The 21,803-nt window shown below is 37.0% G+C and overlaps 1 long non-coding RNA gene across 2 annotated transcripts in view; it reads left to right on the top strand.

Moving 5' to 3' along the window:
• Positions 1-21,803, top strand: part of LOC106100186 — a 33,826-nt gene that overhangs the window by 8,252 nt on the left and 3,771 nt on the right. For both annotated transcript variants that reach the window (XR_001225424.1, XR_001225425.1), the window contains exon 2: positions 8,190-8,321. This is a non-coding gene — a long non-coding RNA (uncharacterized LOC106100186). The remainder of the gene's footprint in view (positions 1-8,189; positions 8,322-21,803) is intronic.

Below are 21,803 nucleotides of genomic sequence, written 5' to 3'. Positions count from 1 at the left end.
CCCACTACGGATTGCTTGACTTCACATATTTCTTTAAATTTCTTCGTCGATAGTGGAGGTTACATCACGATATATCACGTCGCATATGTAAATTGTGTACTTATGACATGCAAAAATCACATTGGCACATATTTCTATAGAGTTAGTCAGCATTATATCATTTATTAAGTGATTGCTTAATAACGTTTTCTTAAAATAACAATAGTTTCCGTTACATTTTACTGCACTACTACATTTAGCAGTGGTAGTGCCCGCTTTAACATCTTAGCACGAATGGGCCGGCACGCCCGGTGTAATACCACGACCACACAGAAGACAGGCGTGAAATGGAAGCAATTCCGTGTTTCGTCTGATGAGTGTGGTGCCGGAGGCCTAATTAAAGTCCCTTTCCCTTTGCAACCCTTTTCTTATAAAGAGAGGTTGGGAAGAGGAAGTGGATTTGACGGTGGAGGAGATGCATAGGAAGGGGAAATATCCTCTTTATGTGCGTCTCCTCCTCCGTCGGATAAGGGTAGGCAACGCATCTGCAATTGCGGATGTCTATGGGCAGCGGTCGCTTCACCATTTTGGCGATTTCAGGTGGCCGCTTGCTCGTTTGCCACCTTATGTTATAAAAAAAAAAACTCGCAATCGGTACCAAATCTAGTGTTGTACCATTCTTTAATCCCGAACGGATCGATACCTACATCACCACAATAGAAGCGTAGGACGAGATTAGCCGGCCTTATCCCCAATTTCATCTAAATACGCGCTATAAGCCGCGAGTACAATGGTGACAAAAATAATAAATATGGCCGGCGACGCCCACCGGCACTACGGCCGTCTGTGTTTTAATATTTTTGTATTGGGGCCTTTAATAAGGGGGCGAAAAAGCGGAATAAAGCGACCCGCTATTGATACCAGCAACACAATACATCACACTAAACAATGTTCTCACACTGGTAACAATTACAATATTCCATATTTTATAGTCTAAAGTCAGCTTTAATCATCTAAAACGTTACACGAAGGAAGGAAATTTCTTAGAGAGGGCACACCTTCGACTAAACTATCACACAACTGTTTAGTCGCGCATTAATTTCTGTGAGTTTATATGGAGGAGCGCACATTACTCGATTTTTTGTTGTGCAACTAAACAGTTGAATGGGCTGCGAAACAATCGACAATCGCACTTTATTCAAAGGTGTACGCCTGCTCTTATACGTATTAAGAAAATAGTAGATTCATCGAGAATTTATGAACAATTTGACACCATTGAAATGTACTATCGGCAATTTCGACCCAAGGTTAATCTGAGGTTAAGTTTTAGTACATTTGCAGCACACTACTTCTTAAGATAACCCTAACATCTCGTAGAGGGTCATCGCAGCCCCTTGCTACGCCTTATCTGATCTTCATGTCTTCGTGAGCGATGTTTTATAGTCTTACTACAGACTGTTATTAATATTTTATGTTCAGCTGAATGTGTCCCGGACAAATAAAAACTGGTACAGTCAAGTTTAGGTCACAATTATCGACATCTGTCTTGTTTTACTTACGCCTGCTTTAGATTTAAATTTAATGAAAAAAAAAATCCACATAGGCTTTCTCTCATTTTAAATATGTAGATTGCAATAAACGTTGCCGTTATATATTTCAAATTTCATTGTCTGAATGGTTGACAAAATAAACTACTAGTGAAGATCTTAGCTGTACTATGACGCTTCAGGTGAGAGTTTAATCAAATCATCCGATATCACACCGAATACCTCGGCTTGTTTTAGTCCGATCGAGATATGAATTTGTAATAGATCTGCCGTCCCCAATAACATTGTCTGAGGACGTGGCAATCCTTAGAAGACGATTTGCAATGCTTCGTTACGGTTACGCTTAGATACAACAGAATTTAACCTATTACGATAACCGCACTACTTTACATTCAATGTTAAGGAGCACCCTTTGACTAAACTATCGCACAACTGATTAGTCGCGCTTTTTTCACAATTTAACAATTGAATTGGCCTTGAAACAATCGACAATCGCACAACAGTTTATCCCAGACGTGCGCCTGCTCTAATAGTATAAGTCAAAGGTTAAAAACTTTAAGATTATATTTACTAAAGTGATCACATTTCAAAGTACAAAGTGAGAGTAGAAAGAAGTTTACTTGAAAAAATCATTACACGTTGCGATTGTTTTGAAAAAGTCCGCCCTAGCCGGCGCGGCGAGCGGCGAGCGGCGGGCGGCAGCAATCAATACAGGGCCGAACTCCGCCGGAATACTAAGCAGCCAGTGCGTCCCTGCTCCCTGCGCCCTGCGCCCTGCGACCGGTACCCTGCATCCTTTACCACTTTACCAATATTCCGTTTTTTTTCTACTATATTTAATTCCGTTTCTATTGATCCTACTCTTGATACTCAGGGTTTAAAATAATGATAACCCAACTAAGCAGTATTCACAAATTTTTAGAATAAAATTTATAGAATAAAACCTCAAGGCCACTAAATGTGTTATTGAATTTAATTTTTGCAGATGTCATTCAAGTCAATACACTTATTTCTAAATCTATATGTTAATGAACTCGGCTAAATAAAATCTTACGATATAAGAATATTTCAATATGCTTCTTCAGTTCATTGACTTACATTATTCTGCAATAAGCCTCTTTGTTTACAACTTGGATATCAGGGATAGTTCAAAGAGTTTTGAGGACGCTCTTACGTTTGTTTGGCTACTTAACTCATGCTGCGTCGACGTTCACAATAAAGACGAGTGAATTTGCTTTACTACCTTTAACTTCAAGTCTTGTCGGGTGCAATTGCGGTTTTATAACTAGAAATCTCTTATTGAAAATTTTAAAAACCCGTTCGCGAGCAGATTACCAGCATCAAGCCCGTGTTCAACACAAACAAACGAACAATAGAACACTCGTACCGAGAGCCAATCCAATCATCTCAAACAGTAACTATCGAAGATAACAATCCTCGAACAACCCTTGAGAATACCGAGCGAATCAACTTAACGTTTCATCCCTTGTTGACTTTTGACGTTAGTACATCTCCAATATTATCTTAGTTTACTTAATCAGCAGTGCAACGCCGAACGGGAGCTCCCCGGGGCCCCTTAACCGGTTAACCGGTCCCAAACGCCCGGCCCGCGGACGTGAAGGGGTTTTTCCCTCATAACTGGACGAAAAGAAAATATTCCTTATCTTTTTAATTATAAAGCCGTGTCGGTTCCGCCGCGTCATCTGTTTTAATTCACCCCCGCGTCCCTCGGGAATGAGAAATTAATATATTAAGTGAGAACTGTATGATTAAAGTTATAAACGTTTCAGAGATTGTATGAATATTGAATGAAACCGTAGTTTTGTTAGTTTTTATTATAATCAACCTAAATTTCATAGAAATTATTTTACACCCTAACTTGTGTTCATTTAGAAAAACAATTAAGTACTATTTAACAAAACATTATCTGCTAGTAAATAGATAATATGTCATCGCTAATTGCGAATTATTGTGAATAATATCACGACCACGTCTTTGCGATTCTTCGCGTATATCTACTTAATAAATAATTATTAGAGGAAAAATAATTTACCACAAGTTGTTTCCATTTATCTGGCGAGGCCGGGCGACGCGATGTGTCGCGACACCCTCGAATCTGGTGTCAAACTACAAGCCATCTGTCACTTTGCTCGCGACGCCATAAAAACTTAATAAGCGATCCGTCACCATAAAATAACCATTAAAAAGCCGTCGGACGCTTTTAAAAATACATCAAGAAATGAAATCGGTAGTTAATTACCAAGAGACTTGGCGTATCGAGTTTCAGTAGGGCGGCGAGTTGGGGTGAGTGTGAAATATCGTGCAAAACACAGAAATATCAACACAACCCTATGCACTATCAAACAAATAATTCGCTTAACTCATCTAAAAAACTTAAATCAAATATAGACTGTCTTTAAAATCCTTTCGTATTTATCCCCCAAACACTCGAATTTGATATGTATGCAAATATTTACTATGACGGCACATAGCGGGTATGCCGACCCCGTTCACGAATGAACGCTCGAGTGACTCCTAACGAATTCGGTCTCCCCGCGCGCCCCCGTAGTCTCACAGCCCTGCAGGTACAGACCGGCCACTATTTACCTACGACCTATGCAGGGTTCACAATTTGAAATTTGCACGTTGGGACCGCGGCCCTCCGCGCCCACGCCCAATAAAGGCGCGAGCGAGGGTGCGCAATTTGATTGTTAATTGCCTTCTTGTCACCACCGCTCGGTCCGCTTACCTTCCACTCTCATAGATTTGTACTGATTGAATATTTAATTAGTTATAACCTAGCTATAGAAGAGAAATTATTAATAATACATAATAATTTTAATCAAAGATTTTTACATTCAATTGTCATTCATTCAAGCCAATGGAGAAGGTCCAATATAACATAAGTCCAATTCCTCAACCCTTCAAGCAGAGCTCGAGATAAAGAGAATTCCATCCTTTTGTTGTGAATGTACCTTGAACTCACAAAACAGTTTACGACGGACTTCCCGATACCAGCAAGGGTTTGGAATTCAGATATCTACGTTGACCGCTACGAACAACGGCGTCTTGAGAGTTTCCTAAAGACTAAACGACATCTATTGTGTATTTTAAAGTACCATTACAAACCAATAGAGGGCGTTAACTGACAAAATTGCAATGACTTGTCAATCGCATTGACATTTTTATTGTTTTTCTTTATAATAAAAAATTAAGATAAAGTATGAAGAATTAGAAAAGAGTATTGTTTAATATAGTCATCGGATTAAAGAAAAGCCATTAAACTGCGAAAAAGCTTAACCAAACAAAAACCAAATGACATTCGCAACGAAAATAGGAAGATAATCAAATCATGCATCTCATTATAGATCGTTTTAAATTAAGGGACGGAATTATATCCCTTTGCAATGGCAAATAACGCCCTGGCGACTTCCTTGTTAGAGAATCCATGTGTAGGGGACAATGATTCACATTTAGACAAAGTTCTATCCTCTATAATAATGTTCGAACAAAACTATACTTTAAACCAGTGGTATAAAGTTTAACTTCCGTTGAATGAAATAAATGTTGAGGTCGAGAGTGAACTAGTGGAATGATATTGCGGTGAACCAAATTGGAGCTTGTTTTTAGCAAAAGGCGTCAGCTTGTATGATAGGATTTGTGTATGGAAGTATGAACTAATCTCCCTCCGCGGTGCTTGATAACTCAATAACGTCGCATAATGAGAGGTCGGCCTTTGATGGAGACCCCCTTCCCTCAGCCCCCCTCTCAACACAGAGAGGTGTCGAAATCCTAATTGTAGATAAAAAGATAACTTTGACAAGCTTATGGAGGGATGTTAATATTGATTGGTCTTGTTTTCTCCGTGCATAAGCGTGAAATCACATAGGAATTGTTTTTGACATCATTAAAAATGTATTAAAAACGCTTTAAATATCCCACATAAAAGGTTTCAGTCGAAACCCTCAATAACATTGTTTAAATTTAACAAAACTTATCTGACCCGACTAACGACTGTTGTCCAACCTAAAAGATTATACTAGACGAAAAGAAAGGCTATTTAAGACGATCCTGTTCACCCCAAAACAACAAAACTGTCACATTAGAAGAATACCTAACAATCAATGGAATATTGAAATAAAGATTATCGATTCCATCAAATCAGAGTCAAAAATCAGGACGTGACTTTTTGTTGCATTAATTTACATAACACAAGTATTTATCTCAAAATAACATCTAAACAAGCGCACGTCCGCATCTGTCCGTCGCATACAACTGTGTTAGGTTGAGATGCACGGGGGACAAATTGCAAAATTAAAACTCCCATGACAGGACCCTTCGGCGGTGTGTCTCGTGGGTTTTTAAAAATTAAGGGTAAAAACAAATTTGATTTTGATTTTAAAACGTCAACACCGAATGCTTTATATTATAACACCTATAACGAATCTTGTAGCTTAAAAATTCCGCCAAAAAATACGCTGCCTAACTACAGATCAGTTGATCATCGATTGTTTTGTTGAGATTGAATTATTTCGTTTAATACAATCAATACAAGCCATCCGAAATCGTATACAAGAAACAACTGAACATCAACAATGCAGAAGTCCTACATTGGTAACGGTAATAAAACGCAGACGTGGCAAAAAACCCGCTGATCAGAGCGATGCGGAACCAACGCAATGCGGTCTGCCTGTCGACAACACCGTCCTTACATGGAGTGTTTTATTAATTGTACGCAGAAACTTACGCGAGCATTGTCTGGGTATCCCATTCATAGCTGACAAATCAAGCCATTTAAAACCAATTAAAAATGAATAAAGAAAATTAAATGAACACATTAACTGCCAATAGAATACTTATTACTACGATTCGCGTATTACAATACTAGCCGTTGCGTAAAATAAAAAATAAAAAAACCTTTTACTCACTGATAACGTAACTTTTAATGGTGAAAGAATATTAAAAACTGGCCCAGTTTTTGAGTTATTTCATATTCAAAAATACAAATATTTCCTTTTAATGTATTATATACTAGTACTAGTACTAGTCGTACTAATATTAAAAATGCGAAAGTTTAAATGGATGGATGTTTGTTAGAGTTTGTAGCCTAAACGGCTAAACGGATTTCAATAAAATTTAGCATATATGTAGAGGATAGTCTGGAAGAACAGATAGGCTATTCACTTTTGTTTTTTTTAATTCCGTGCGGACGAATTCGCGGGTGAAAGCTAGTAATATTTTCAATTCAAAAGTTTAGATGGATATATGGATGTTTGTTAGAGTTTGTAGCCTAAACGGCTAAAGTGATTTCAATAAAATTTGGCATAGATGTAGAGAATAGTCTAGAAAGAACACATACGCTATTCACTCCACTCACTTGATTCCCCGCGGACGGAGTCGCGGGCGACAACTAGTATTAGTATAGATAAGATCATTTATTACTACTATAATCATATTTCATTATTGGAATTAGTACGTAAGTGTTTCACTATTATGAAAATTGAGTTGTCAAACTCAGAAATCCATTGACGGACCAATGTGAATCGTTGCCACGTATTTACGATTTTTATCGTCAACGTTTTGAATATTTAACAGCTCACACAACACTATTTTATTGCGTGTTTAACGTAAATTACACCATTTTGTAACGCAGATTGTAATATTGTAACACATTTTGCCACAAAGCTTATTTATTCGCCTAATTTTATGTCATAATTAAGTTAACCATATAAATATTAACCCGGAATATGTATTAAAATTATTTATTACTGTGAACCAAACACAAATGTTAAAAGATTAAAAATGCTACTTATAATTTTTTAATAAAATTATTCTTAGATGAATTTATTTCCGAATCATTTTCGTTGAAGTAGACAAGTTATTTTTACATACATAAAAGGAAATATCTCTGAAGACGTCACGCCATCTTGGAACTCGTTTATTTAGGGACCTATGCAACATAAAAAATATTTTAGTTTAATTCTACTTCAAATAATCTCAATAATCTAAAAACTCGAGGAAACTCTGGTTCAATCAGTTAGAGGTCACAAACTGAACATTTTATGAACACAATCGCACAAACACAGTTGATTATAAAAATCCCCAACTCACAAAACCGTACTCATAACTCAAAAAGCGAATCTGCGTTATGAAAAAGTGGAATTTGACCAGCGTGTTATCACACGTGTCCCGTCCGTGTACAAAAAAAGCGGGAAAAACACGAATCGAGCTCATGTTAATATTTGAGGTATTTTTATTTGAAATTTCCATTTACACGGCGCCCCCCGCTCTCCCCGACGGCGCGCCGCCCGCCCCCGCCCTAATACATATTCATGAAATGCACCCTCTTCGCTACATACTTTCTCCGAGCTCACTGCGTTTGATGATTACGTGATCTAAACCGCGCAGATCGATGCAACTGACGACCGAATCGCTGCCTCATATCTCAAGTCTGTTTATTATTGCCTCATTTACATAACTCTGAGGCGTTTTGTATCTTATGTGAAAATAATTGAGACAAAACTATTGAACACAACAACACCTTAAATTGAAACAAATGTAAAGTGATATTTTTTAGAAAACACATTTAGAATCTTTTTCTGGAATGGAATACAAATTTGTAGGTATACAACAACCGATATAAATAAGTCTATAATATTACAGGTGAACATGGATAACAATTGCGGAAACGCGTCGCTCGCAGCGGTTATGACGTCACGCGGCCGGACACCGGAAGTGACCGCGGCACCGCGCCGGAACCGGATGTCGCTGCAGTGTGCGATATCGTAAGCCGAGGTTAATGACCGATATTAATAATTACTTGTTCAGGGTTAAATGTTCTTACTAAAAATATTTTAACACTAAGCTAAAGTAAAAAATATGATGCAATAAGAATAGAGAGTGAAGACATTATTGCATAGTTTTAAATTTTTTTTCGCGAGTTCTTAAAATGCGTCACAAGTATAAATCAACTCACAAATTATAAAGACGACATTAAACAAAACGTCGCTTAAACAAAAAAATAAAAAAGAATCACGAAATCCTCATAAATATCTACTTCAGAAATTCCCTTTGTCATGCTCGTAATAAAAACCGATGCGCCGACAAGACGAGGGAAATCTTCCACAATGGCACGAAATGAAAGCAAAACTTAGTGTAATTAATTTTGAGTAGGTACCTACTCAACGCTTTTGTAATAAATCGTTTCATCCCGGTATATTTTATCCGGGACGCCTGAACCTTAACACGCGTTCCGTCTCCCTCTCGCCCGACGAATTTGCATAATATCACATCACCTGTCCCTTTCGGAGATTCACAAATGATTTCCAGTTTCCAGGTTTTCGTTAATCACGTGTCTGAACCACCTTCCGGGAATGCAATGGAATTTTGTCTCTATGCAGCTAAGAATAGGGTTTAATTTTGTAATTTCTATTATATCGAGGGTGTACTTGTGTTGGGCAAAGTTTGCCAAAATAATTTCAGTTAGATCGTTGTGTAACGGCGGCGAATAGCCGATGAGTTGTCGAGTAGGGCATAAGACGCCATAATTCTTAATCTCGTCGGTTAAGAACATTACGGGGATGTTGGGGTAAGATTAAATACATGTACTGTATGTTCAAGTATGTTTGTACATGTGGTATTCTAAAGAGCAACAATACCTTAATTGAAGTTTGCGTTTTTTGAACTTTGTTTTATCTCATTACCATATTTCTGTGAATTGAAATTCATTTGGATAGTAATGTGTACAAAATTACATTTTTAATTATAGTTTATTTGTAACGCACGTAAACAGTTGTAAAACAAATTTTGAATATGTGTATATTTATTTATAGTTTATATAAGCAGATGTTTGCTAACTTTCCATTTGTTGGAAAAGTTCGACGGAGTTTGCCAGAATTCACCATTACGGTACTTGTGTATTGTTTGTTTCTATTACGTTTGTGTGTTGCCCAAAAGTTAATTGCAATTGAAGACTTTTAAATTACTTTTTCAAATTCTAATAAAAAAAAATACTTCTTACTAATATTATAAATGTGACACTTTAGATGGATAAATAGACGAATAGATGTTTGTTAGAGTGCGACATTCGGAAAAATAATCTGGAAGAACACATAGGCTACTTACTTTTGATTTTTTTAATTCCACGTGAGTGGAGTCGCGGCCACGCTATTATGGACATAAAGGTGTTCGTATTCATATAAAATGTAATAGCATGTCCATTGGGATGTCTATATATAGTCCACGTGTACAAGGGAGGTGTACATAAAGCACATAGAGCGCTGAAATCAGTTGGGGACGATCGCGAAATGGATAAGTAAATGAGAGGTCGGCCCCGAGGGACGCAGCCTCCGTGCGCTCGCAACGCGCTTTTATCTTCCTACTTGATTCGATTCCCGGACAGAACTGAAAATGTGTGCTTATTTCGCTACAAATTTAGTAAAGATACCATATTTTGACGTTTACATTTATTAAGGCTCCATAATGTTTTTTTAAACTAAAAATAAAATAAAAAGAACTATTTAATCGCCAACTAGATACGTTTAACAAATGAAAATCTATAATAATTGTCCCCTATTAGAAAGTTCTATATTCCTTGTGCTTTATTTTATTCTGAAGATAATTTTTTTCATAAAACAAAAAAATCAGGCATATTTTTATAATATAAAATTTCAATGAATTTCAAACTTCACAAGTTAAACGACTGAAAACGATCCGTAAAACCCTCGCACCATCTACGGATAGTGTGAACGACCCTTTAAAATAGTGTAGCATTATCGGGCGCCGAGGGATGGCTGATCGTACGTCTAAATGTCTTTTAGTATCTGCATTGATCTAAGACGACGGTACGTCTCAAAATTATTAAGAAAAGAAAAGATTACTTTCATTAGCAAAATAAACAAATAATCATCATAATATTTTAGTAAAACAGTACATTTTTGGTTTTAACATTGATTTATTTTTAACTAGTTATAGCTCGTGACGTCGTCCATGTAGAATTAAAAAATAGCAGCAAACAAATAACATTTTTGTTTGCTATAACGTTGCGTCATAATAGTGAAAGAATTTTTGAATTCAGCCCAGTAGTTTTTGAGTTATTCCATTACACAAAAAAAACCTTAAAATAAAAATCTTTACTCGTTGTAACATGAGTATAAATTAAGATTTTTTTGTCATATTATCATAGCAGTATTACAACCAAAACATATCAAAAATTTATCGCCAGTAAGCAATCCCAATACACGGTAACATCAAAAGCTATGACCCTAAAATATTCCATTTGACACCCGCCTTTTGGCCTCTGTCTTTGATGTGCCACAGAGTCAAATTGTAGCCAATCAGAGGCCGCTCTACGTTTGATTGCTTAAGGGACACTTAATTACGTGATGACCTTTCCTTAGCACCGGCGAAGGCGTTCGGATTCCTTGACACAACACTGAACACCCATTTACTCGAACACATTCAACGACCTTTATTACTGTTTTGGGTTACGTGTACCACATCTTAATTCCTAAACGCTAAACGGATAAATTTGCAATATAACAATGCAATTTTACAATAGACATCGAGTATTTAATTTTAACTGAAAGTATTTTAGATATTAGAGATATTTTTGCACTCATGACTGTCACGTGTTTCATAAAACGTGCTTATCAAAGTTTTCAATCCGCGCAAACGAGCGTTTAGGATCTGTTTGTCTGTACAAACGAGCGTGCAGCGCATCTCCGTCCGTGCAAACGAGCATATTAGATTGTGCCTTTACAAGCATGCCAGTTGTGTAAGCCAGCAAGCAGAATGCGTGATCCGTACAATCGGCCGTGCCAAACTGCGCTGACCGTCCGTCCGACTGTCCGACGTCGCGACAGGATGTGTTAGTTATACAGGGCGATACCATTAAGCCGAGACACTCGCGTGCCCGCACGCTTATCTACAGGTTGATTAAAACATCGGTAGATTGTTGGTGACAATTTAAATTTCGAACATGTTCTACATATATTTTTAGATATTTTCCAGAAATTGATTGCATGTTGTTACTGTGAAGAGCTTTACGAGTTTTGTGTAAAGAGACGTAAATATAAAATTTAGTTACGTTTACATATAGCAAATAAGATGTTAATTAATATTCTAAAATGCTTTAATATTATTTCGCTACTCAAATATTGTTTTTATACGTTTTTCTTTTGACTGTAATAACCTTGAAGCTGTTCCAAAGAGTTAATTTTATTTTCCAACTTTATTCAGTTGCTCGTTAATGAGTTGAAATGGTAGATGTGTCGAGATAAGACTGTGAGTGGGATAATGGGACACGCTGTATGCTGGAGACAGACAGACAGCTGATGTGCGAGATCAATCCGCTACCTGCGCGACTGGTTCGTGTTCGCCAGTAGCAGCGCCACTGCACCGCGCCCGCTATACCTTATGCAATAGGGTTGCCAAAAATGTTTATTTTAAGTATAATTATTTAATCCGCTCTGATAAGAGAATTTTCAGTAAAAGAAAGTTTAATTTATTGTTATAATGATAATGATGATTATAATTATAAAATAATTATTTTATAATATTTTTCATTCAAATGCGCATCCCTAGGATATTTACGACTATACTCTGTATTCTGTATGGTCTGCGCAACTTTTTTTTAAATAAGAAATGAAAACTAATTGGCTCCATCTATTTATGTGATGTATTCCTAATTGTCTATTACAGCTCGTCCAACGCGAATTACATCAGTCAGGTGAAAGAAATATCGCGTATACCCTTGAAAGGTTAAACTCTAGAATAAATTTAGCCTAAACATCGTCAACCCTTAAAACATACGAGTCAATAAATTCCTAAGGCCGCCGCGATTGTGTGCATTGAAAAACCGCGCGCATTGTCTCGCGGGCGCTCGCCTTCGGTGTTTTTTTGTTAGTGCTTTATCGTCTGTCATACAAAATCAGGTTGCGGGACGTCGACACGTCACACGATGTTGAAATATAGCCCTCGAGGTATTTCCACGAGGAAAAAATATCACCATTTTTAATGTCCTTTATGAACTTAACGAAAATATTACTGGCTTGTTGCGATTCCGAAAGAATTCAACATCTGTCATTCCGGCGGACAAAAAAATCAAATACAATATAAGGTTGACATTACATTTTGTTTTATTTTAAATCAACCGTTCTAATAATTTGTATAAATTTGCCTGCTAGTTTTTAATATCCATTACTGAAATGGATACCTACCCAAAACAAATGCTACTAAACCTGGTCCTAAAACCTATACGTTATCCAAATGATCTCATTAACGAAATTATAATTGGAATTCCCGAGATTACACAACACAGTCGCTAAAAGCAACTCTGTGTAGTGGGGCGCCTACGAGCCGTGATTAACGCCTGCGCGGGCGCATGTCCCTGTTAATTAGGGCGCGGACATCGCTTTCGCACTTACCCCAGCCTAAAAAGGAGATATCAGTTGGTCTTAAGTAGACGCCGGTGTTAGCCGCTTCGTTTTGTTGTACGCTATGGGAATCGCCGCAATTCGACTTTATTCCCGGCTTGTTCATTCATTATAACCTATATGTAGGATTCGTGTAATTTTAAATATCTGAAATTATCAAAAGTTAAATTTGGATAGAATTGAATGCTAGTTTGAAAGTGGTTTTGAACATTAATAAGTGAAAGTAAAGGAGTGTAGTGTTCAATCAAGTCAAATTGTACTAGGTAAATTTCATCACTTGACTCTAACAGCAAAAACAAGCCATTGTCCATAAAACTGGCCCAGAATGTATGAAAAGCATCTGCATCATTGATGCTTCCCAACTGATGGAGTTTTGTATGCCTATATTAGTTTGGAATATAACTCAATTGCTGTTGCCAAAGCTGATCAAATCATTCTTTCTTCACACTTAGTAAGGGAAAAAGAATTGGATATTACTAGATATTAGAAGATACTCCATATAATTTACAATGGAATATTTCTGAAAATGTTCAAACAAATTATTAAATTCTAGTGAAGATTTATTACAATTATTAAAAGACAAAGAACGAAACAGTCGCAAAAACATTACATGGAGCTGCGAAAAAAAGAGCAGTCCCGCAAATACACAATACGCAAGAGTCGTCGGTTGTATTACTTCATTCCGGTGCTTCTGTAAGGCGGTGGCAATGCGAGCAAAAACGAAGCGGCGACGCAGCGCGGACCACGGTAGCGAAATAATAAGATCGCCCAACAAAATAAAGAAATGCCCTCGAAACAAAAGGAACGCTAGTGAAATAAGGCGAAAAGGTTTAAGGAGTGACGCGGTGTGGCCCGACTCTTATTGTCTTCGATCACCACGGAGTACTAAACGTGGATGTGGCATTCTACGATTTTAAAAATAACCTAAATTTAAGGACATAGACACACTTCGCCATCAAACTATATTACATTAGAAGGTACATTTTAAAGTAAACGATGTAAGGAAAACAAACACTGTTTTGTACGCTACATGTTTCCCGTTGTTTAGTAACACAGTGTATTTTAAAACGCAGTGGAATTTATTAATATGCATTTGTCATGACAACCATTCAGCACACGTTGGCAACGGGCCGAGTAAAACGCGCAGTAGTTTATTGACATTTATTTGACATCACTACCCGTGTGCAGCGACGCAGGAATACAAAACGATTGGTTACATTTTACCTCAATATTTGAAACCTTTACTTAGATATGGTCATAGAGCTATGATCTTGGTAAAGCCATCTACTATCTAAGATAATGCTGTGATGATTTTGAAAGGATTCTGCGTTTAATGTGTCTTGTACTAGCAATATAGATCTATCGTTACTTCCTTTTACTTCATTGGTTTTATAAGTTGCTCGGGCTTTATCAGGATAATCAAATTCTTTCATATGATTTACGATAGGTTTATGTTTTACATGTTAAAAAGAAATAAATTAGTCATTACTAATAATTTCGTAACTCCATGTGATCAAAGATACTGATGAAAAAAAACACTCGCAAACAGAATGGTCCAAGTACATCATTGTTGCTTCCGATGCCAGCGCCTTTACTGACCTATGTTCAATAACCTTTATCATAATGTGATAAGGTTCGAAATCGCATGTCATGTCTATTAATTAAGCTGAACGGGATATATGAGACTGTGACAAAGGCCGTTGATAATCAGTAACGAACCTTCTCTGTTTGAACTAGAGACTATGATACTATGAAAATGGTTCTAGATTGCTTGATATTGTGGAAGAAGTAAATCATAACTTGAAATAAAAAAAAAAGTCTTGAGATATATGAATTCAGACAAAAAAAAAGTTTTCAAAATTAATTTTACTTATCAAAAACTCGAGGGAAAAAATTTACTGATGAGATAGTCTTTAGGAAATTTTATACGACATAAATATTTGATTTTTTTCTCCACTTTATACAGCAATGTTAACTTTTTAATAATCTTTAATAAAGGCAAATTTACATAGGCCAGCAATAACCGGACCGTAAAGAAATCGGGCACATACAAAAAAGGGATCAGCGAACAATTTCTGGGCGAGTCGACGAAAATTCCGCAAGAGAAATACCGCATTGCTTCGACTGGTTGCTTACCTTATGTGGCGGTCTGAATTTCGAATCTTTACTGTCGATATTTTTTTAATTGTATCATATAGAAAACTATGTGGTCCTATATAATTGTTATAAATACATTTAAAGCACTCAAGGTCATTTTTTACAGTGGTACAAAATGCGGAAGCTAGTGAAAATTGTTCTACCAAAATTTATACAAAACCTAAATGTATGATAGATATGACTATAGGGATACAACAGTTAGGTTTGCTCTACTTGATCCATAAACTCATTCTTTAATATGTAGAAATTTCTTTGTAATATAGCAACGTACTTTTAATGAAATATAATAATAAATCTTGCCTTTTCAATCATCAGTTGCTATAATTAGTTCAGGAGACTGAGCCCCAATGAACTTTGTCAAAATGTTTTTATCGAAGAAAGAGTTTTATTATTATAAAATAACTGAGAAGCTATCTAATCACTTTCACCTATACCATTGAGGACTTTGGTTAAGGCAAATTATGATTTTTCATCTCTTGAAGCTATTTCCTCCATCCTCTGTTGTCTTTTGTAACATGAACAGTTAATGTGTTCTTGATACATGTCATCAATCAAATTAGCGTTGCCTGGTAGACGTTTGGGAATCGAATTCAGCACACGTCGCGTCCGGAGCGGCTGCTGGGCGCTGCGTTACAATCGTCGCCAACCTGTGCACTCCTATATCATAAATCAGTCGATGCAAGTACAATCATGGACAAAACTTATATAACTTAAATAAAAAAAATCTAGAATTAAAAATAAGATCAGCAACGGCTCTGCAAGATATTGGGTATTGAGTACGAAGTTTATTAGTTCATTAGTGGTAGTGCCCGCTTTAACATCTGAGCACTGCAGGGCCGGCACGCCCGGTGTAATACCACGACCACACAGAAGACAGGCGTGAAATGGAAGCAATTCCGTGTTTCGTCTGATGAGTGTGGTGCCGGAGGCCTAATTTAACTCCCTTTCTCTTTACCACCCTTTTCTTATAAGGAGAGGATGGGAACGGGAAGTGGATTTGACGGTAGAGGAGATGCATAAGAAGAGGAAATATCCTCTTTATGTGCGTCTCCTCCTCTGTCGGATAAGGGTAGGCAACGCATCTGCAATTACGGATATCTATGAGCAACGGTCGTTTCGCCATTTTGGCGGATTCAGGTGGCCGCTTGCTCGTTTGCCACCTTTTATTATAAAAAAAAAAAAGTTACCACATATTTGTCGATTTTCTATTAATTTTGCTTAAATATAAAGATGTCTTTAAGTGTCAATTATTGTTTACACGTTATGTCAATTTTTTTGCAAATGGTTGGTTTTTTTAAATGGTTGCTACATTTACTCTCAATATCTTTCCAAAAACTGAGATAACAATATTTTTTAATTTAATTGTATTTAACTATACAAATAATATTGTACACCTAGTATTTCGTGCGCGAGTGTACCTCGTGATTTACACAGCACCGTACTGCGGCACTCATATCTCTCAGAATTCACTAACTCCGGAACTAGGAGCTATCTGTTAGGACTTGTACGACATTCTACTATTTATTCGTGCTAGCTAGTTATGTTTAAAGTAATTGCTTTTAAACATTTCTCATTCTTATCCAGTTTTATTTTAAAAAGCCGGAAAGAGGAATATTACCTACTAGCTGTTCCCGTGCGACTTCATCCGCAGAAAATTATTAAAATTTTATTTTACTTTTTACATGACGATGACAAACCATAGCAACCTTGCTACATTAGGGTTTTTATCCAAAATATTTACCCCACTAAGTTTAATGGCGTGAAAATATATAGCCTAAAGCGTGACGTAAATGTAGGGCTTTATATTAAAAAAAGTATTATTAAAAAATATTCTGTAATTGCTGACATCTTAGGCAACAAAGAAGTGTGTATTTATGCTTTATTATAATAGTATAGATAAATGTGTTGAGATGCAAAAGAAGGTTTAAGTGTTCCAAGAGAGTTATGTTCGACAAAGTCTCTTAATGACTAAGGGGCAATCTTTACTACTATGGGAAGGTTGGATGCAGTATTTTTGCTTAAGAATTTAGACACTATCCATACATAGCGTTTTTAAAACTTATTCTTCGTCTAAAAATGTCAGATGTCTACTTCTTAAGTTCAATTCCTAAGAAATGAATGAGAATTTAAAAACATCTGTCGTTGTAAATTGTACCTGAAAGTTTATTACAACATTAAATAAAATCGAGTGCGAGGCATTCGATCATACTAACAAGAAAGGGAGACGATAAGGGCTGGGACACACGCGCGCAACCCAATTAAGATCTTCATTAGTACTTCCGCGAAATGCAACTTCACTTCGCCCTACCGAACTAACTGCGGATTAGAGAATATACCTGTTTGTTTTATTACTATTTTATTTCTTGATCGTATATTTTTTTAAAACGTCTTCAATTGCAGAATTTACTTGCTTACAAATAAGTCAATAGCTGATGTCAAAAATCTTTCTATTATTTACCTTTACACTTACTGAACACAACTACACTATTTTCTAAAATTTGTAAACTTTATCCACTGAATTCATACGGAAACAAGCTTAAAAACCAAGCACCGTGATATACAACAGCCGTAACACCCTAAACGTTCCGAAACAAGTTTACTACGAAAATAATTCACTTTCATGCGGCACATATTACTCTAGCTAGACGCTGTGAATGGGCGCCGTGGCTGTTGCGCCGACAAAGTAAATAACGAGCTATATCTGAAACAAGGGAAAAAAGCCAGCGCACGCAAAACCGGCATTACGAAATAACCCCGCCGTGTACTGTAGCGGTGATTCGATTCCCGACGAAAATGGCAGAAGCGACCGACATAAAATCAATCGGCGGGCACGCGAGCTTTAACACCGGAATAATGTAAATTATTGCTCATAAAAGTGTCATTTTCGACGTACCCGAGTGACGTCACGACCTGGAAGACACAGGCGCGGGCAAACCAAAATCAACTCAAACTGCACCACAATAGTTCGCAAAATTGCACACGCAAGGATTGTGCTAAAGGAAAAATCGTTCGCTCTATTATCTTTGGCATCAGTTAAACTTAGAATTCGCATGTCTACGCCGCACTGAACGCTTCCACTACTGTTTAACAACTACGTATAGAAGAGTGTGTTTAAGGACGCGTCTCTGATATGTTTTAAAATAGGACAAAAGCTGTCAGGGCAGTAAACCTCAAACGTCACAGCGCTGTGTGCGTAGCGACAAGGGCGAGCACACTGCTGTTCCGAGACGGTAATTTACATACGGGGCGCACAGAGCGAGAGGGGAAGCTTCAGGGTTGGCGAGGAGTAGGCGAAAGAAAGAGATCACTATACTGTTGTGAGGAGGTGAAAAATGGAAAAGTGGGCGGGGGATTACATTATAGTAGCGAAAGTAATCGATATTCAGTTTTAGTACGCGTCTGTCAGGACTGCACTGGTGCACCTAAATACGCAAGGTGGTCAGGTCGTAGTCAGGTGCCGGCGGGTTTTTATGACTGCCGCAAGAGCTCACATGTCTGTACTCGTAGTACTTTACTGTTACTTAATAATTCCCTCCCCCTTGTTAATACAGTGATATGCTGTATTTGCAAGTTTCATGTTTATAATAGAAGTTTATTAAGAGTAGGTACAGCTTTCAAAACTCACTTACAAGTCTAATTCATGTAACCCTACTCAAAATGAATAAATATTGCATCTGGGTGGAAAGAAATTTTTGGAAACGTAAATCTACAGTCCTCATCGCGAAATCGTTCTTCGCCCCAAGGAAGGGACATCTCAATTTATTATTAATACGCGATACCAAAGGGTCAATGGGGTATCAAAGATGCAGCGTTTAGGGTAAATGAGGCGTGGGACATTTTGCGCATAATTTCACACGCTGCCCAGCCCCGGCCGGACTGGACGAGTCCCGAATGATAAAACGTTTCCCGCAGTACTTCTATAGCTGACAATACAAATCAATTGGGAATAATATCAATTGAAGTGGACTGTGAAACATCGTCAACGTCTACAACGATCGCCCTTTGTTTTTATATTTATCTTCATAAATCTGAACCATAAAAAATGCGATGGACTTCTAAAATCTTTAGTAAAATAGACGCAGTTTAAAATATAATGCGAATTTTAGATAGATGGATGTTTTTTAACAGCCAAACGAATTTGGCAAAGATATAGCACATAGTCTCGAAGAACACAAAGGCTACTTTTTAGATATTTTTTTGTTTTTGCGCGGGCAAAGTTACCAGTCAAAGTTACTCTAATCAATTTAAACAGTGTTTTAATCTGGTCATTGACCTACCATTATTGGATCTAACATTGATAGATAAACGCGAGATTCGTGTAACGTAAAATGTAAATGTACGTGGTGACGTGACGTAACAGGGCGTCACGACAGGACGGGGGAATATTTATATAGTGATAAAATCCATTTACGACGAGTGCGCTACAATGCGGGACGAACAAACTTTATTTCCATAGCTTTCATATCGAGGCTGTGCTCGAAACGCTCTAGGGATGTAACAGCTTGTCGATATAATAATATTATTTACGTTCGTAGTACAAATTTGTAATTCAAACCAAATTTAAAAAGTTAACAAAGTCCTCACTATGGACACATTATTTAATTACAAGAGTTAATTTTACTTGCTATATTATTTCCGGTATCAGTATATTAAAGAGCTTTAAAATAATTAGAGTTGTAATTATTATGCAACGTTTTCTATGTTATGTTTGTTTGTATCGATATTTCTAGCAGGGAGTTCCCATCCCTATCGTCTGAAGCCACCCTCAGTTTTTCCTTCAATTTTCCTTTTTCTACGATCTCCGTTCACTTAATTGACGAAGAATTTTGATTGGTCCGGGTACACGGTATATTTCTATGCATCCGCCGCGACGTCGCGTATTTCTCTTTTTTTTCTCATCTCTGCCCGGCCTCATTTATTATTCCGCTCTTATTTTAATGGTTAGCTTCGTTATTGTTCGTCGACGGAGCTCTCAATAATATTTTCGACTTTAATTGCTGGCTCCGCTTCTGTTTTCGCTCGAGGATTGTTGACTGAAGAGCTTACGGTTTGTGTATTTTGGATATGTATTTTCAGCGGGAGAAAATATTTTCGGTGTATTTTTATAAGTTGTCCGAATACGGCGTATTGTACGAATGTGTTACGTTCGGTCCGCTGACCTCGCCGTAGCGCGTACATTTGAGGTGGACAGAATAAACAATCATGTTTACTTTGTAAGATACAACCAAAAATAAAACAAAGATGGAACTGAAATTTCATCAGAAGGTTACATTTTTTAATATAACAAACTGGTGTATGTTTTTTAAAATTAAAATCAATATATTTTGGTTACAACAATACTAAAAACTTTAATGCTTCATTAATTTATCAATACAATTCAATCGAGCTCGATGTTTTCCAATTTGTAACATGAAACACTTTTCCATACAATACTCATACAAACAATAAAACAAAAAAACAGAAATAATTGCTAAAAAGTAACATTTCAATCGATCAGCAATTACTCGTCAAAGGCGGTACATTTGAATGGGGGCCCTGATTAAACAGTAGAGTAACGGACAGGGCTGACAAAACGGCGCGCTTGTTGGCCAACGATGGCCAACAAATTTCCAGAATGGCCGGCCATTGAAACGTCAGTATCGCTGCATTGTGCAGACATCGCGTGCCAACCGCGAAGTATTCCTTACCCTGGCTATATCGATGGTTGGACAAAGACTAGCGTCGTCTCAATCGCTTCGGACGGTGGTACTTTATTGGTAGTAACTTGAATTTCTGTTTCTGCTATTAGATATCTAAAATTGTTAAGGATCAACATCGTTACATTTATATGTTTTCGTACGCGACTCAGTCTTCGTCTAATTAAAAAAAGGAAAGTAAGTAGCTTACGTGTTCTTCCAGACTATCCTCCACATCTATGACAAAGTTCATCGAGATTCGTCTAGCGGTTTAAGCTACAAACTCTAACAAACATCCATCCATCCATCTAAACTTTCGCATTCATAATATTAGTAAGATAGCTCTCCTGTTCTCTTTGCTATTTCCCAACCAGAAATCAGTGTAACAAGCTTAATTGTAGCTTTTAAAAGCTCAGTTCTGTAGTAAGCGATGATTGGAATCATGGCAATACGTACTAACAATTACGTAATTAATTGGTACAAATTTATACCAGCAAGCGTTGACAGACATGTTCAAATTAGATGCTCATTTTCTTACATTCCTCATTGATTATTTTCTCATAGAAACAACAAGACATATATTTTTATAGCTGGTAGAGCTCTTGAAGTCGCTGACGCTAACAAACTGAAGAGGTTGGCCTCATTCGTGTCTAGCGACGGCGAGACAGGCTTGTAAACAACTGCATCTACCTACTGTATTTTATATGTATAGGTCATCGCTACAAGAATTTTATCTATGTCTATACTAATACAATAACGCATAAACACACACTTCGTGGCGCAGGATGTCAGAAATCACAACATATTATGAATATTTTTTTCTTTAATAAAAAACACTGCACTTACGTAACTTGGGGATAAATAAATTAAAAAAAAAAAACTTTACTGTGGGAAAGGGATCATAAAATACATTCTGCCAACATTAAGGAAGCAAGGTTATTATGGTAACGGTTTGGACATTTGCAATTGAGAATTTGACAAATGTAAATAATACAATAAAGTTTTGTAAT

Source organism: Papilio polytes, unplaced genomic scaffold, assembly GCF_000836215.1.
Source record: "Papilio polytes unplaced genomic scaffold, Ppol_1.0 DF824069.1, whole genome shotgun sequence".
NCBI lineage: Eukaryota > Metazoa > Arthropoda > Insecta > Lepidoptera > Papilionidae > Papilio > Papilio polytes.
This window is presented reverse-complemented; position numbering and strand designations above follow the sequence as displayed.